Raw genomic sequence first — 6,743 nt, forward strand, 5'->3', positions numbered from 1 at the left:
GTTAGACCTTTTTACTTCATTTTTTACTTTAAAATTATACCTCTAAATATCTAGAAACTAACATTAATATTTTGCAGGTATAATTTGGGGGGAATTGTTAGGGGAAGGATCCCATAATCATATTCAGGATCCTTAATATCCTTGAAATCCCAGGATCCTTAAACATATCTCAAGATCCTGATTATTATCAATAATATTTTTAACACTTATAACGACTATATTTTCTTTCTTTTACTCACATGTGTAAAATTTGTCAACAAAAGAGTCATTCTCAACGGAGAATCATTTCAACCAAGCTTAAGACCCAGGAATACCAAGTCAAACAACGTGTAAATACTTGTTCAAGGAGGATCCAGGAAATCTCGGACTTTTTGTTGATTAGCTTAGACTATAAATAACACCTGTAAATTGCACACTACACACACGAATAACTCTACTACTAATCTTGTACTCATATTATGTTGGGGGTTAGAAATGGCATCGACCAAGTCCTCGCAAGATGGCCTGGAGTGCTGCAATCGAATGCCTGGTCCTGGAGGGCTAAATGTGCTATATGGGTAAGGTTACGCCCTTTCTAACACCAATTAGTTTTAGATCAACCGGTAGCGTTGATGCTCAACAAGTGGTATCAGAGCCAGTGGCGAGGGTTCGATTCTCTCTGGGGAGCCATCTTTGAGGGGGGATTGTTAGGGGTCAGAAATGGCATCGACCAAGTCCTCGCAAGATGGCCTGGAGTACCTTAATCGATTGTTTGGTCATGGGGGGATGAATGTGCTATATGGGTAAGGTTGCGCCCTTTCTAACACCAATTGGTTTTAGATCAACCGGTAACGTTGATGCTCAAGAAGTTTTTTTATCAATATTGCTCTTGTCTTTAATTCATGTCATTAATATAAAATCTATCGATATTTATTGTTTTCTCAATTGGTATCAGAGCAGGAGATAGTGTAATCAATTCGCTGTTCTTCTGTCGAGTTTTGCATTAGGGTTTTACGTTTTTAGCAGATATGTTCTTGTTATCTAAATCTCAATCGATTGTAGATCCCAAATCTAGATCTCCGGATTTCCCTTGAACTAAATTCAAGTTTTACACATCTGGTTCTATATTTGTTTCGGTGAATTCTTGATAATATGCCTAAAGACGATCCTCCCTCTCTTTCGTTCAATCTATCAAGTATCATTGGATCTACGACAAGGATCTCACTCCTCTTTCCAGAAGATTATGAAGTCTCAGCTCTTCACTTTGAAGATTACGTTCTTGGAATCGAAGAACATGCTTCCACGATATGGCATGCAATGACACAGGAAACGTACACGCATACGGGTACCAGAAAAGAAATCAAAACTTCGGCGGAGAACAATGCACTTATTATTGAACACACTAACGTTCCACATGATGAGAAGGATAAGCTGATGTGCAATATAAAAGCAATGAGAATCATTCGGTTTGTTCTTCCTCCAGACATTTTTCGTCTTGTTAGTGCATGCGATACTGCAAAACGTATTTGAGATAGGTTAAAGGAGTTGTATTCAGGTGATGCTGATTTAGAACACTCTTTGCAAACAATGCTCTTATTGGAGTTTGGATCGTTTGTACAAAAACCTAATGAGAAGTTAGATCAGACGTTCAATCGCTTCAATCATGTGTTAAGCAGGATGCTCAAACACAATCTTGAGCATCAAGTTATTGAACAGAAAGTCATGTTCATGAATGGACTCAGATCTGAAAGGAAGGCTATTGTTTCCACCGTTAAGACACACGAACAATTCAAAAGCTACTCGTTGGACAAACTCGTGGGTATTCTGAGATCTCACGAAGATGAAGTTACTAAGGAAGTGAAGTTGCTTCCAGTGTTGGATCCTTGGCATTAGTTGCGAAAGGAAAGAAGTCAGTAGAAGATGATTCTGAATCTAATTTTTTGGATAGTGAAATATCAAAAGAAGATAAGGCTCTAATTGTTGGGTTTTGTGTACTACAACATCCTATGGTGCACATACAACCCTATATGCTTTGGATCTATGTTTTCTCTAGTTATACATGCAATAAAATTTTCCAAAGCACGAAGCCTACAACTAGCATACAATTTGGCATATGAATCATAAAAGTAAGTTAGAAGATTACCTCTTGTTGTAGCTTGTTAATTTTGGCCTTTAAGGACTTAGCACCCCAAGTGTGATGCCTCAAACGGTTTACAACACACCATGAACAAATGCAGAACTTGAGAGAGAGGTTACTAGGCACTAAATCGGCTATATGAACTCTAAGAACACTAGTGTCCGATTTTAGGCTACGGGATTGTTGGGTTTTAAGCACTATAACACTCCTATGGTGCACATGCAACCCTAGAGGCTTTGGATCTATGTTTTCTCTTATTATACATGCATTTTTCAATTTTCCAAAGCACACATCCTAAGTAGCATACAATAGATGATATGCAACATAAAACTCAGAGTTAGATGAATACCTCTTATGTAGTTTGAAGTTCTTGGGATTTGAAAGCTTTAGCACCTCAAGTGTGATGCCTCTAATGTCTCACAAACACCAAATGCAAGGGGAGGCTTGAGAGAATAAGCTAGTTAGCACAAAATCAATATCAAACTCTTAGAACGATGGTGTAACCGATTTTGGCTCTAAGGGATTCCTTTTATAGTGTAACGAATGCTAGGGTTACATCTTTGCAAACCCAAATGCACCATGACCTTTCATATTACCTAGGCTCCATGGGTTAAACCTCCATGGACTATCCATGTTGGTTTAGCCCATCCTAATTAACCATGGATCTTTGGCCCACACTATAAGAATCATTGATTTACTTAATCAGTCCCCGTATATTTAATTAGTCTCTTTTGATCACTAAATTAATTCCAAATTAATTCTTGATCAATACTAATTAAATAATATGATTTCTCAGTTAACATATTATACTTATAATATATTAATAAATCACAAATATTCTCAAAAGTCCATCCTATCAAATTGCACTGGTGAAGGCAACCCAAAAGGACCATGCTACAATCGGGTCAAGTACATCCCAGTTATAGTTATGGGCTTAGACACCAAATCCAACAGTCTCCCACTTGGATAAGTCTAATAACTATAACTGCCAATGCAACTTCAAAATCCGACTTAGCAATCAGAGCTTTCAAAAGCCGCTGTCAAACTCTGAGCTAGTCAGTGACGCGTCCTTTAGATAAGGGATCATATATTCCTCCATTCTAGATATCGTATGAACTAGGAAATGGATTATAATCATTCTCTCTGTTCATGTGTTGTTTCCCGATTTCCGATTTATGACGACCGACTAATTGAACAAATCAGATCAGTCAAGGCTTGGCCAAGCACTTAGGGTTGTCATCACTAAATAATCGAGGGGCCCACATATATCGCTTTTATCCCACATTGGGTAAAAGGAATGGATAAAGTTCCACTCAAATGCTCGCTTATACTTACTCATCAAATCACACACAAAAATATGTTTTATAACACCAAGTTATTGGTGTGTTTACATATGTCAATGTGCAACCGACTTGTAAATTACAACTCACATGTCTTAGTTTCAAGAATATAAGATATTATCGTCTCACAATCACTCGTGATAAAATCCATGAAGTGATTCAGATGAGCGTGGGTTTAATCCAATACTCGAATCTTATTCCAGAAGTAGTCATGAATACTGCAGCAAACTTGTCCTATGTCTAAAACACTTTAGACAATCTATAGACGGATTTATGACAGTTTCCCTCAATACTTACTTCCAAAGTATGATTAACTGTGGATAATTTGAATAACCTAGTTACTCGGGAAGTCAAAACATGCAAAGTGAAACACAAGAATAATCAAATCCAATATGGTCTCAAAACTTTTCAATATAAATAAAACACCTTTTATTTAATCACCATATTGATTACACATTATTCATTGTATAATGTTTCGATTTATCAACTAAATACTTGAATTAAAACAATAGTTATCCCATGCTCCAAGCATGCACACTATGTTAACCTATAGTCCTTACTTTGTGAAATAAATCAATTGTAAACATTTCCAATGATGCTTATTTCACAATTCCAAATCCTTATCGTAACTGTAAGAATACCAAGTCCTTGCCACTTACTGTAATCTGTTAGATTCTAGGCTTATATGCAGTGATCCTTTTGTAATGACTATGCACACAAGTCACAATGACTTTGCCAATTACAAAACTTTCCATTGGAGATTGTTACAAGACAATTCCATAGATACGAAGTCTCACATTCAAAGCACATTCCTTTGAACATCCTTCTTTCATAAAAGTTTCTAACTCACTCACAGGTTCTTGATATCCAACTTCCATTATGGAAACTTTTCCATAATTGCCATATGACTATCCATTCTTAATAGAATTCTATCAATGCAGAATCATATCAATATGGTCCATTCATTATTATACTTCCAACTGTCCTTAATCAACCAATCCTTAGCGAACCTCAGATCGTCCTTGACAGTTGTTTAATAACTTTAGTCATATCTAGTTCTAGTCCTGTTTCCCTCTAAATGCCCTAGGCATTTGGAAAATTAGAACATGAGAATATTATAGCACATAAAATCGATGAAGCATATGGGACACGATTCATAATGTCTTACATAAAGACTTGATACATTACCAATCTCTTGCTATAACATTTCCATATATAGAATTTCCTCATGTCGAATCTTTTCAACACAACATTCATATATGTCCTTGACTAAATTTGATTAAAATCTCACAATCTAAGCTATTAGATTTGAAATGAATTATAAAATCTCACAATCTAAGCTTTTAGATTTGAAATGAAGTATGAATTCTTGTCCCTTAATTATAGACAAACAACTTTTTAAACCCTCCAACTTTGCGAATTGAAACCTTTGTTTTCTATAATTAATATTGCTAACTCGCAACACTTACCATAATAATTATGCTCCCACTAGCATAATAATTACTATCTCACTAGCATAACACTTATGCTCCCACTAGCTTTGACATGTATCCAGAAATCAGCTGGACTTCTAGAAATCAATACTTATTGACTTTCTTACCAAAGTTCAGATTTCTGACACAAGACGCTTCAATAAGACTTATAGAAATCAATACTTATTGACTATCTCACTAGCATAACACTTATGCTCCCACTAGCTTTGACATGTATCCAGAAATCAGCTGGACTTCTAGAAATCAATACTTATTGACTTTCTTACCAAAGTTCAGATTTCTGACACAAGACGCTTCAATAAGACTTTATCTGGGCTTCTCAAACTCATATACCTTTCCTTAGATAGCTCACATGTGTGTCTAAACAATTCAGAACTTACGGCAATAAGTTCCGAATGTTCAAACTATTTGCCATTTCTCACAATTCGAACTATGGAGAGGGATGCCGTAATCATAATCGAATTTGAGAATGCAAATATCACAATTGCTAACTCCTTAAAATCTACTTAGTGAAAGCGTTTCCTCAAAATCATTTTTATGAAGCGGAGAGAAACCTTATGACACTTAGACTTTATGGTGTATGTGTTCCTATCCATGTGAATTTGTCATAACCATAATCACAAGACAAGGTTAGTGATAAATCCAAACTCATATGGACTGAACTTGTTCAATCTTAACTTCTTGCCACTTGGCAGCACAAGGGCCTACCATGTCTTCCAAGTTGTTAAGCAGCTCACCCTTACTAATCAATGAACTTTCACTGATCAAGATGCTTTGCCTTATGCAAACAAATGAGAACTCATAGAACTCGCATGCATAGTCAACTTTAACTGGAATGACACAGAAACAAGAATTTGTCAACACGATAGGTTACAAACCTCAAGTCGTGTGCTAGTGATTAACAATAGATTTACTCTTGATTAGATCTTGAAACTTTTCAAGATCTTTAAGACTCCCACTGACCTCTTCACATATAAGATTCTCTTTGTAAAGAAACATTACTTGACAAACAAATATTCAAGAGTTAGTGCGGTTTCTTATCAAGACAAACACTTCTGACAATCGTTCTTAGTTGATCTATGTTTTATCCAAACATCACAACTTACAAATTTCAAATGTACAAGGGTAGAAAGCATTTTACTCGACATTTCATAAGTGTTATCAACCTTTCTGAAGATTATGTCACTCAAGGCACAATCTTGGAGTCTGACTCTAAGACTAGATTTTGGAACGAAATATGATTCACCTTTTGATTTAACCATTTCAACAATTCACGATTCCTCTTCTTAGTCATACAAGTGCACTTAGAAGATCAATTGTGATATGGTTCCATAATCACTAAGATGATCATAAAACACGATACTCAAGTACTCTCCCTTCTTTTCAGATTGGAGAAACTTTTATCTTACTTCCTATTTGATTCTTCTTATGCGTTCTACTATACATTGAAACTTTTTCAATGATTCAGAATTATACTTAATCTTGTAAGCATAACCATAATTACTAAATCTTAGTAAATCATGACGAATAGTCTTATCGTTATTTGTGGTGGACCTGACCGGCGCACTACCAAGTGTACCCGATCCCCTAGTCCTTCACTTGACTCACATATACATGTGAACAAGGAATTAGTCTTAATTTCCCAAAGATGAAAGTTCTCATCCATCATACAATACAAGTTGCATAATTCCAAGTTTCTATCCAACTGAAACTTGGTGATGAGAATCTTTCCTTATTTGGTAAATTCTCGACACTACCACAAACAAAAGAGTCAAATCCGTATTGCTAAAATTA

This window comes from Lactuca virosa, chromosome 3, assembly GCF_052849685.1.
Source record: "Lactuca virosa cultivar CGN04683 chromosome 3, Lactuca_virosa_CGN04683_v6, whole genome shotgun sequence".
Classification (NCBI taxonomy): domain Eukaryota; kingdom Viridiplantae; phylum Streptophyta; class Magnoliopsida; order Asterales; family Asteraceae; genus Lactuca; species Lactuca virosa.